Here is a 12,950-nt window from a genome sequence, read left to right as displayed (position 1 = left end):
AGGGTGGGGGTTGATTTCGAACCTACACAGTTGAGTAACGGTAACTAGAGCTAGTTGCTTTCGTCCGCACAGGCATTGACACGACCTTAATGTTACGCGATTTCGTCAAACTATTGGATCGGATTGGGTTTCCAGAATTCAGGGAAACGCGACCGATGATGTAATTACCGGCAGAGAATATTAGCTGGCGTTGACGCTGAACGGGATCGATACCGATTCTCATTTCTCAAAATTGCAGCAAATCTCCCATGATACTCGTTGTTTTGAACGTAATCAGAGTCGAAAGGATCGTGTAACAGCGTTAAAACGTCGAGATCGTTGAACTGTTAAAATTCTGTAGGAAATTTCAATCCCAATGACGACAAGACTTTCCGTCAGCGAGAATGTACGGTGAAGGTTTTACCGCGATTCCTCGCAAACTCGTTATTCAACCGACGACAAGCTTTTCCCACTTTTACATCACTGCATTTGCGTCACTGTAATTTGACGAAAATCGATCCCGCAGCGGCGAATTAATAGCGAAACATAAGAATACGCGAGAAACGAAGGGACGGCGTTGGCGCTGATCGAACGAGTTTTGGTTATCGAAGTTATCAAAGTTATCAAAGTTACGAAACATGTTCGGTCGGAGAGCTCTCCGCAATTCCGCTCGCTCGACGGCCAGCGCGGCACTACTATTGATCATGGGATCTCTGCCGAAGTGGCAGGACCCTAAATGAGAACCCCCCGTAATCCACCCCTACATGTAACAATGCAAGCCCCCCTGCATCGCGCCCCCGGGCCAGAGCCAAAAAAGTAGTAACACCAGGACGAAGCGCATAGATTCGCCTCGCCCCTGCAGCCGTCGAATCTCAGCTCTACCGTGCCCGAAGTTCCATACGGGATTGAAAAGAGCGGCTATCCAACGGGCCAGTAACCGGGCAAAGAGCCTTGATTGCAAGCCCGAGTCCCCATCGGCGTTCGCTGCACGTGACAAATCCGTAACGACGCGTTATCCGTCCATTCAATTTAATAATCCACGAGCCGCTTGTTATCTATGCGCGATCATATTTTCGGCACGGCTCGTACGTTGGGTCTGTTTTTAAAAATCCTTACACCGCGTCTGCTCGTCATTTCAAATCGCGTTTACGTCGTAGAACCTCGCGAGGCCTTTTCTCCGATGCGCGTAGCCTCTCTGCTATGTTGCGGCGGTGAGAGGGAAGGCGACGTTCGATTGCCAACAGGTTTTTTTTGCTTAAATTAATTGGACCAATTATGGGGACCGAGCAATTACCTGCGCTGGCGACCAATTAGATCAACCGGTTTACTTGCCACTCGCTACTGCGACTGTTCACCCGCAGTAACAAATAATTTGATTTAATGAACTCGAGTAGAGAATATAGAGATGGGGATGATAAAAAATGGCGAAAGAACTAAAGTAGAAACAGCACATCGACGGGGGGTTTAACAGCGAAAGGAATCCTGCTGGTAAACGTTACTGATCAATTTTTCATCCCACTTGTTGTGTCTGTCTCTGTATAATTTTAATCGTACAATTTTACCACGCAACGAACAATGTTTAATTATTCCGGTTATATCACTTCTGGTCCAAAGCTTTGGCTTTTCGAAATCGGGATAATTGATGTTCGGTTTCAAAACCGTTTGATCCGCAGTCGCGTTTGAAACTGTTTTCGAAAAAAAAAAAAACCAACGGTATCGTTAATGAGCCTCTTGACACACATTCAATTAGCACATCGCGAACAATCAACGGTTAACGCGGATGTGCCGTATTAGGAGGCACGAAAACGGTTCAAACGAATCACCAGATACCTGCTTGAAATTAATTGAATAAAATTAAACGAATCGGTCAGAATTTTAATCGATGATTGACACGTCAAATCACGAGGCCTTCGTCAGTTTTATGCAACATTTCCAACAAACTTTCACACACGACGATAAAAATAAACCAATCAGTTCGGTATCCCTCAATAATTCTCTAACCACTCTGAGGGTGAAGTTTTAGAGTTTTTCACGAAATTCGAATGAAACCGAAAGGCTTAATATTGGAACTCACAGTTTGCACATGGTATAGCGGACAATTCTCGAAAAACTCACAAGTCGTTGCGACGTCTTGGGGGTGTCGGACTCGGAGGTGGGTGGATGGGGCGGTGAGGGCAGGGGGATGAAGGGGGGGGGGGGTGAACTTGCGGAGGTTCAAACGAGGAGGACGAAGAGGAGAGACGACGAGAGACGGCGGAGGCGGTTCTGGGGGCGGATCGGAGTTTTTCCCGGGGTGCGCATGCGAGCCTTTTTAAACCCCACCAACGCCGCCACCACCTTGGCTCGGTTCTTAAAGGCTTCTTAGGTTGAATTTTGTCCTCCCGCAGCGCAAGAAAGTCGCGGCGGGTGCCCCGGCGGTAGGGGAACCGGGGAAACACGCTACGACACGGGGAGGATCGGGTTTTCGGATCGTCTAGGATGCGGTGCTTGCGGGTTGGCCTCGACGTGTTACTCTTCGTGTCGGAAAGGCTTCGCCTTTACACGAGAACCGGAAGATAAGGGGATTCGAAAATTTTTCACGAAACGTTGGCTTCAGATTAAATTATGTTTTTAGTTCCCCTTGGATTCCTGCATCCGTATTTCAATCGTTCGCAATCGTAGTTTTATTCGTCATTCGGACCTTCGTCGACGAGTTGGTGACAATTAGATCGTTGAATCAAAAATTTCATTAGGTCCGTCGGATGAAAAGTCGACTAATAATCGACGCCTATTATTTCTTTTTTCAATTCAATGTTTATAGCAATTTGAAATTGACGCGTTACGTTACAATGCGCATAGATATAGTTATACTGCAATGTGAACGTCATGACGTCACGCAAATTCAACTGGCTATATTCTATGCTAATAAACGTTGAATTTTTTGTCATTCTATTTGCCGGACGGACTAATGGAATTTTGTGGAATTTTTCATTCAACAATGTAATTACACTGGTCTCCAAAACAAAAAACTTTCTTCTCTTTCTTATTACTATGTGTAACTATAATAAAAAATATGTACCACGTATACTTTTCGATGTGGCGTTTTCTTTTTTTTTTATTTTTAATGAAACGCTATTTTTGCTTACAAATTGCAATCAAAGACCAGTGATAGCAACAATATTCATGAAAAAAAGTTATAAAGTTATGAAGTTTAAACATTAAAATCGTCAGGAAAGCTATCCACTAATATAATTCGAGTGATTTTATAGCTTTCTTTCTTTTCATATCATCGATTGGAGATCAGGAATTTTTAGCATAACTCGAATCAAAAATCTTACAGAAAGTGGCTATAACCGAACTTTCATCTCATAAAAAAAAATGTTCAAATGATATTTGAGCAGAATGTGTCAATCCTTACTTTGGCCAGGAGCATTTTATTTCCTTCTTTCTTTTAATTAAGAAGGTGAGTATCGTCAAATCTTTCAAGATTCCCGTTTCCTACTAGTACTCGACTTACGAGTAACAAATGTACCGTTTCTTTTGCCTGTACAAATCAATCAAAAACGTGACAATGATTTCTTGATTTTACTCCGCAAGCTGCGCAGTACTATGAATCTAAACCGGACTCGAAAAAACCAAGTTGTCTGAATAAAATTTTCGAATACCAAAGAACAGCCTCAAGATTGCGGGTGGTTATTCAGCTCCGTTCAAAAATTCACGAACGGACATTGAAGTACTTTGTTTTTATGGAATCAAAAAGTCACAACGCGCCATATTGCGGGCGAGTCCAAGACGAAGGTCGGTAGAAAAATGCATAAAAGCCGAAGACCGATTGATTCGTCACCGAAACTGCAGCCATGATTCCGACGGTCTTTCCCCTCGAAGAAACCAAAGGAGTAGATTCTTAGCGCTGTCAGTCCTGGTATCAGTCAAGCTGCTAGTCGGCCAAATAAGATTATACAAGGAAGACACGTCGGGGCTTCATCAGGTTAGCTGTATTACAGTCAGCCACATTAGCTCGGCCGGGCGTTGGAAGGCGGGCGAGCGCAAAATAATCGAGGCTTAGCTCGGTTCTTTCCACCATGTTCGTTATCGGTGTTCGCAGGCGGAAAATACTTGTTCCAAAAATCGGCACGAAGCCGTTCCGAGGATCGTGGAAACGATTCTCGAGCAAATGCGACCACCTACCGAGAACTCGGGACCTGGTGGGGTTCGCGAAGTTGACGGAGTAGAATAAGGAAGCAAATTACCCGGCCGGCAGCCACCCACCGACTTACCCCTTGGGGCGAGGTGTCGATATGACATGTAGGGACTACCAGCCGACGTCTAGGGAAAGCGGGGCACTCGCCCCCCAGGGTTTATTACAAGGGCGGAATCAAATACACCGGGTGTCAAAAAATGAAACGCCACCCTCGCCTCCCCCTCGACCTCCGCACTCTACGAGGAAAACATGGGAACGATGGGGGGAGGGGGGAGGGATGAGGTTGCGTCAGGGGATCGTTGGCCTTTCCGAAGGAAGTGGATGTGGCGCGGGGGGGTGAGGGCGAAGCGGCGCGTTCATTTCTCGGAGATAAAAGTTGGATTGTTTTCTTTCGGGGAGATTCTCTGTAACGTCACAGGGATTTTTTAATGAAACTCGCTGCAGAGTACGAACCCGCCATTCCTCGACCTTTCGCTCAGCCGGCGTCGCGGCTCCTCTCTTTTTTTTTCCCCGTCGAAACGGAGGATCGCGTGAAAGCGGAAATACGGAAATCACAATTTCTTATCACGCGGATCGAAGGCAGAGGTATAACGTCCACATCCGCGTTACTTCGTCGCGAGGTATGTTACTTTGTACTCTTTGCCCCAAAAAAAGTTGAACGAGAATTATGGAGGTGTTACGATCATACGGATGCAGCCGATACCGGCCTAGTTAAGCGTGTCGATGTATATAGTTAACCGTTCTTCTTTTATCCTCCTCGGTGCATAAAGTTTTCCATAAAAACAGTTTCTCTACCGTTTCGCAAGCTTTTATATAAGTGTCGTAAGTTTACAGCACGTGCATTGGGCTGTAGTTATTGGAAAATATTGAAAACTTTTTAATTCATCGATATGTGGTTTTCGCTTCCTCCGAATTTACCTTTATCTCGATTTTATCTCGCATGCGAAATAATATCAGAAATACGACAAAAAAAATTTGCTTCAAATATATAAGTCTAACCGTGTGACATTTCTACTTATTCAACCCGCAAAGGCGAACCGTGTAATTAATTAACACGATTCACGGCTTCCAGCCGTTCACCGCGCTCATATATCCTATTGAGGAATAGAAAACTATGCCGTCATGGGACTACCAGGCCCCATTGTAGAGTAGACAGTTTCAAGGGGTTGCCAGCCACCCTAAAGTTCGCACCCTATTTATGCACCTCCTTGCCTCTCGTTTGTTCCATAATCTTTAAGATTGGAAGGGTTAAGGCGAGGTGAATTTTCGTTAGAAGATCATGTTTTGTCCCTAGTTCGAATCACGCGGTTCCAGGAAACTCTGTATTCCGAGCGATAGCAGCTCTGGGGCAAAGACCGGCACGTTTGAAAACCGTTCTCAGCATCATCGAGGGTATCAGGTCGAAGCGTAAATTACAGAAACCGTCCGAGGAAAGGGTGAAAAGTACAGGAGGCAAACGGACAACAGTTTTACGATCATCGACACCCCGAAACGAGACACTAAGACGGCTTTCAGTGAAATAAATGAATAGCGATTAAATATTATGACCGTCCTTGTCAGTTGCCGCCTAACCCTCAAGACGACACTTAAGATAATTAAAAGATTTCGTCCCAGGAAGTCGTTCACGGTACTGCGATTAAAGGCTCTGGGGTATCCGTACGACGACCGAAAGTACCCACATCTAAAAAATCGAGGCAGCCTCGTTTTACACGCGATGCCCGGAAAAAAGAGTCCTGCACTCTCAAGATTCCGAGGACCGTTACCGACACACAGATGAGAATAGACACGCGCTGCTCGGAGGAGCGAAAGGTTGGAAAGGTAAGGGTTGGCGTTATGAAATATGAGCCACCCTCGCCCTTCGCCCCTCGCCCCTCGCCCCTCGCTACTTCTTCGTCCACCCCCTGGAGCAGCGGGGGTCGGGCATCGAGCACCCTCGTCACAACTTCTTCCCAGTCTCCCGGCAACCGCCCTCACCCGATTCCCACCCCCGGAGTTCCGCATCCGCGACACATGTTCACACTATCGCCGTCTTTCCATCCTCGCCTCGGCTCGGCTCGAGGCTGAATACGTTTAAAGATATTCTTCTCCCGCGAAGAAAGGGAGCACGGAGTACCTACTGCAGGGGGTACGACTCGTGTTTCATCTCGCGGGGAACTCCGTTCGTCTGGACGTTTTTTCAAAGACAACGACGCCTCGGAAGAAGCCGCGATACTCACGTGGCATTACAATATCATGCAGAAACGAGACGCGAGAAGAAGTACGATGGAAAAAGGCGAACGACGCCGTCTCCGGACGTTATCTACATTCTGAACCCGTAGAGAGGGACCTCATTTCCCTAGGGAAGGACCCTCAAGGGTGAGGGAAGCGCAGCTGGTCACTACTCGATTCAAATCATCCCTTGGCCAGAACTACACACCGCGGTTTCCCGAGGGAATCGCGACCGATGCGGGTTCCGATACTTCCTCTGCCTAATCGATCGTTCCGTGTAAGACGTATTCTCTTCGACGTCTCTGATGCCACTTGTGTACGGTAACTACTCGAGTTATCGCTTTGAATCGTGCAGCTTTGCTTTCGCCGTATATGCGACTGGGGGATGATTCGGAATTACTAATGCTACGGTGCTAGAAAACCGACATTTACATCCGCAATGCGATACAGCGGTTGGGAAGACGTTGCGAGCAAAGACGCGTAACGCGACTATAGGAATAAAGTTGGCCCCTTGAATTTTTCAACGTCTCGCCACGTCCCCGAGGCTCGTGCACGTCATCGTGAAACGGTGCCATTTCACGCGGAACTGACTACTAATGCTGTAATTTTTTCGAGATTTTATGAGCGCAAATTATGCTCCCCGGATTTGCATGGAAATAGAACCGGGTGCGTCGAACCAAACCGCTTCATTCCTCCGGAGCAGTGCATGATGTATTATATATATATATATGTATTATATATATATGTATGTATTATATATATTCAAATTCAGTTTTCCCCTACGACATGTAAAACGCGTCGTTTGCCGCTAATAAGGATTCGCAAGAACTGACTGAGTGGACCGTGAATTCATTGAATCATTTCCATCGCATATGAGAGTGATTGTATCGTTTCGAACAGATGAAAGTACACGACTCTAAAAGTATATGAAATTTGACGAGATATTGTTTTTGCAGTGAATCGTAGAAAAATTGTTGTATAGCCAGCTATGAGTCCTTGCAGCTCCTTCATGTTTTAGCGATTTCGAAAAGATGAGCATTTATAATAATTTTTCATGAAAATTAACGTGTTACGAAATTGTTCTGGTTTTTTTCTCTCAAGTTTTTAATAGGGTTTTATGGAACTCGCTCTGCGGCGGCTTTACAAGTACCCCGATTTCAATTTGATGCCCATAAAGTAATTTTCATAATCTTGAATTCAATACAGCTGCCTTTGAGCAGAGTAAAATCAATCAATCGCTGGATTTAAACGCAGCTTGATGGCCAGGCGTTTTTTCGAGTCACTCGTTCCAAAATTCTAGTGAAGATTTTATTATATTAATACAGATACTACAGTGGACGCCGGAACGTTAACGGTAAATGGTCTACGACCTGACGGTTCATAAATGAAAAACAGCCGCATATCAAGTCTCGTTTAAAACCAGTGATTTGTCATTACTTAATTTTACCCCGATTAAGATTCGCTACGTGATATACATATGCAAAGGTTTTGTCACGTGACTTTCACTCTGGATAACTTGACTCCTTAGGTATATGGGATCACCGTTTTGAAAAGCTTCTTTTTAAAGCCCCCGGAGACCAATTTTGGTGAAAAAAAAACTATCGAAACGTTTCAAACGAAGCTCTTTCAGAACAATCAAGTTCATGCGTTTTTTGCCGCTAATTTCGTACCAGCTATGCTTATTTCGTTCAACAGCGTTAGAGCATGAATTAAGATCACTGATTCAAAGCTCGTGCTTTACAGTATCTTCCACAATTTTTCATGATTGTTCGTTGAAAAAAATGTCTGGTTAAATGTTACCGATGGTATAAAATCCATCTACCACAAGATCGTGTCTCTTCGAGTACTTTAACAACGACTTAACCTTCTCGTCTCGTCCTCGCCGGTACACAGAGAAGACGGGAGGTTAGTCAGGACAGTTTATCAAACCGTAGGTCGGCCAGGCTGACCTGGAAGATCGCAGAGCGAGGAGCGTGAAGTTGGAGTCGAAATGGTCCCGCAGCAGGAGCCAACCAGCGCCGAGAAGACGCTCTGTCCCTTGAGAAAGGGTTATTACGTTGCGGATGGACGCACATCCGGCGTACAGAGTGAGCCCCCGTCAAAATCTCGGAAGTCCGAGAGGCGCTTGACTCGAATGACTCTGAACGATTGATTAATCGCTCCCGCAGTTCCGGCGATGTCCTTAATCCAAAGCCCCGATCGAAGGTGATCCCCAAAATTGGAACCGACGCGCAGGATCCCCGGGGACGTGTCGTCCTGTTTCACATCGGTCCGCTGAACGGGGAAACGGGAACCCGAGCCGCCCGCACTATTCTCCCACACTTAGCCTGATTTTAAGAGAGCCGGCTCTCTCGGGGGTAGTTTTAAAATTCATCCCCCATACGCGCTACTCGGGTCTAGGGGACCGACCGCCTCCAGCTCTGACTACACACCGCTCATATCAATCTTGGGATCGATAGCCGACGTGTGTTCGGTTTAGTTACCGCTGACATGCGTGAACCCCGAACCCCCGGCTACCGGGGTGAAGGGATCCCGGAAACTTGTCCTTCGGAAATTACCGAATCGCCGCCGCTTCTCTTTTCACTCTCTCAAATTTGAACCTTGTTTTCGGCGCTAATTGAAGGAGCGTCTGATCACCTGACCTGGTCGAAATTGAAATCGGACCTTTTCCCAACTGCAAAGCTTTCGCCGAACGCCTTACCCTTTCGACCCTTTTTCCCACACACGCGATCACACGTCGCGATTCGTCCTTACGAGTGAATTTTGCATCGTATCTCGCGTATAAGCGCACTCAGCTCACCTTTATCTTATTCATACGATCGTCGCCGGGCTAGTTAACGAGTGAGTAGGTTTCCTTGTTTTCTTGCCGCCTCGCGTCCCGGCGTCCCGATTTTATTATCCGAATTCCAAGCTCCGGGGTTTCGTTGTTTTGCAAAAAGATTCGTCTGCAGCGCGGTGATGTTCGAATCGAAAATACGGCTCGTCGTGTTTCGTTGGAAATTTGAAAATCAAACGGCTAGGTGGTACCTTATAACTGCACGGGTGTACATGTGTATACATATACCTACGTATATTGTACACATGTTTATGCATATACGGTAGGCAAATTTGACAAAATCACTTTATCGTTTCGACAAACAACTGACATACACCGCTCTCGTGCACCCTCCTCGAAGAATAAATTCCTCAAATATTTATACCTACCGCCCTTCGGTGCTCGTTCCACTTCCGCTTCACGCCCACTGACTATGTCAGCTCTGACGCCTATCGACACACGACAAATAACCTGTGTCGTCTCCTCTCGACTCCCCCGATTCGCTCGGGCTTTTGCCAAAAAAGATAGAAGGACGATCGAGACGACGCGTCATCCTCCACACCGCAGAAATTCCTGCATCCCCGCCCCGACGTCACTCCTAAGAATGATCAATCTGTTCCCCAAAATCAATCGGTCGCGACACTTGCGGAAATTCGCGATTTTCGACTTATGACGGATGATCGTGAATTTCGAACGTATCGGTGAATATAAATACATTGTTTTTTTTTTTGTTTTTTTTTCTTTTCTAGCGTTTTGGTTTTTTTTCAGTTTGTCACAAAAAGAGGGGACAGATCCGAATCTGAGAAACAAAGGCCACCTCTAGACGCGAATCTTTGAAGAAGCTGCAGCACGGCTGTAAGCAATACGAGTGTACTTGACACGCCGCAACTCTGGAATTAATTTATTTTTCCTCGTTGTCAGTGTTAATTGTTAAACTTAGATGAGCGGTCGTCGGGTCGAGACCTAAACTTGGCTGCACACGGTAGCCAGAGATGGGAAGAGAGAGGGAAAGGGAATCGGGGAACAAGGATGGTCGTAGTTTGAGGGAAGGGAATCGACGCGCGAACGAAGGAAGCCAAGGAGCGCCAAGGATTGGGTTACCAAGATAATTAGAATGATGATTAGGAGAGCAGCACGCCTCGTTGGCCAATTTTCACCCACCTTCTTGTTTTCTTCCACCTACGTATTACACACACCACGCGGGTAGAGGGTATCGATTTGTATTCAGACAAAGGCTTTCTCGACTTTTCGTTTTTTTCTTCTCGCCTTCTCACATCCCCACACAGATAGGTATGGCTGAGAAAGTTGAGGCAAACTAACGTTGAAACGGTTAAACTACGTCCGCGTGACGCTGCTTGTGTGTCATATCTACGCTGTTCCCGTATATAGGCTGACATTTATAAAGGTAATCAAACCGTCTCAGATAATCGCTGTATTCAAACATCGCGAGAGTAAACACGTCGAGGGTGCGAAATATCACTTCGAAAAAGTGCCTGTGCGCTTCGGTTTTGGTTGGAGAGAATTTTATTTCTGCACGACTGGTATTTTTTTGTTTTTTTGCCATATAATATACGGAGTTCGGTACATATTATTATTCGAACAAATTGCGATCATTTGCGTTGAACTTACGAAAATTATGACTCCTTTACTTACGTTCGTTTTAAACCACCTGGCTGTACTTTATCCGCTTTATTCTCCCACCTGCAGCCATTCTAGTGACACCAACAGATTGATCTGTAAATTGAAAACAACGTTTCGTGTTAAACACTTGGGTTCGGTAAAAAAAAAAAAAATCCCAAAAATTTGTGCAAACTTGAATATAGGTATAATCGGTAATTTCTCGGGATGCAATTGGCGTTATTCCGAACACAGAGTTTCGATTGATATTGATATTCATTAGCGCATAAATCTATAAGAGGTACGCGAAGAAATACTCCGATATATCGAAAAAAGTTTGATGATATTGATAAATTCCAGGGTGAAAAAACGGACGGAGGGAAAAGTAGGAGGAAAAAAAAAATTGTATAGGACCCGGGTGGCATATTTTTATGTCCTTCGAAGAATGGGTCACCGGATTGGCTATAGAAATGTTCCTGGGGGTGCCGTTTCTCGGAGATATGTACCAGTCGTAAAAAAAAAAGTTAGGTTTTATCGTGATTATTCGCCTAGCCCCCAAATAAGCTCTACAATATCGCACGATGAATACACGATCGGCTTGCGGAACCGCGTCCTGCATCCCGGTGCGAATCTTTACAAATTCTTGCAGGATAACAGCAGTCGTCTTGACTTGGAGCATGAAGAACCAATTTCGGATTCTCGCTCAACGAATTGAATCACGTATCGACTCGAACGTCGTACCGATACCAGGTTTACGCGCAGGGTACCTAAATGGGTGTAACTGGAACTGGAACCGGAAGCGAATCTCTCTCGAATAGCCGAGCGAATCTCGGCGCTAGAATCACATTCTCGGGGAAAGCATCATTAGTCGTGCATATTTTTAGCCAACCTGTTTCCGGCTTCGCTCTATTCGCGATGTGAGGGGCGTGTTAATATTTGATCGGTCCTTCAACGCCACCTGCCTCTGGCCCATCCAACGGTCTCCGTCTCCCAGACTCCCGGCCACCGTCGTAGCCGCCCCTCAGCCACCCCCGAGCCGTCCCTGCTGCTGTGGTGAATCATTTAACGTCCCCGGGGACGCCGGTTGCCTCCGTACCTATGCTGACGTGTCACTCCGAGATTTCAGAATTTTTCTTGGAATTTTATACTCCCGCAATTTGTTGCCCCGTCTTGGGTCTCGAAATTTTCGAAAATGGGGCTCGTCGCGATGTTTTTGCCAATTTTCGACCGCTCTCGGGGTCGCTCGTCAGAGAGAAGAGGTGAATTTCATTCGATTTGTTATTCGTATTACGGATTGTATTTACACGAACCGATACTCCATCCGGTAAAATAGTATACAAAAGTTACGCGGCGATCATTTTTTGGATATGGATAAATCTTCTTGCGTGTGTACTTACGAGCGTTCGCATAACGTAACGGCAAATCTCCGCGTTTTCTCTTTATCGTCGAGGACGTTCCCCTGCCACGAAAAATCAACACTGTAAATAGCTCGCACGATCGGCAAATAGGTAAGGTAAGCAAGAAGTAGGAAAGCGCCGTTGCTGAAGGCGTAAATGTCGCCTGATGAAGTCAACTCGCTCCTGAGAATTTAATATTACATTCAAGTAGCAGTCGAACGACACCCCGAAGCGGAATATTCCACCATGAAAAACGGAATAACAGAAACCGAGCCCAAGACCTCGTTTCGAGATTAAAAACATTTACGTATTTTTCAACAGCTTTCTAAAATCCATCGCTGTATTCCAGTTTACGCTAATATCTGTAGAATGGCGAAAATCGTTAATGAACATAATTTGAAAATTTTGTCACTACGGAATTTCAAACTCAATATTCTCCACTTGATGTTGAAGCCCTGCGTCTTGTGGCTGAGGTAAATTGAAATTCATACCTTTCTTGTTAAGTTCTATTCTGAGGCAATCACACAGTCCGTATTTTTCCCATTTTTTTCAGAATAAAATGCTTACATCCATTTGAGGTAAGTTTCCCTTCCTTTCAATCTGCATAAAATACTACTCTACGTAGACCTTTCGAGAACTTGTTAGAAAAATCCTGCTGTAAGGTTTCTTCCAAATAACACGTACCACATACACAATATGTCATTTCAAACACAAACGACCAGACACGCATATAGAATGAACGAGAGATAAAACA

The sequence above is a fragment of the Neodiprion virginianus genome, chromosome 1 (assembly GCF_021901495.1).
Source record: "Neodiprion virginianus isolate iyNeoVirg1 chromosome 1, iyNeoVirg1.1, whole genome shotgun sequence".
NCBI classification, from domain to species: Eukaryota; Metazoa; Arthropoda; class Insecta; order Hymenoptera; family Diprionidae; genus Neodiprion; species Neodiprion virginianus.
The sequence above is the reverse complement of the archived record's forward strand: the minus strand, read 5'-3'. Positions refer to the sequence as shown.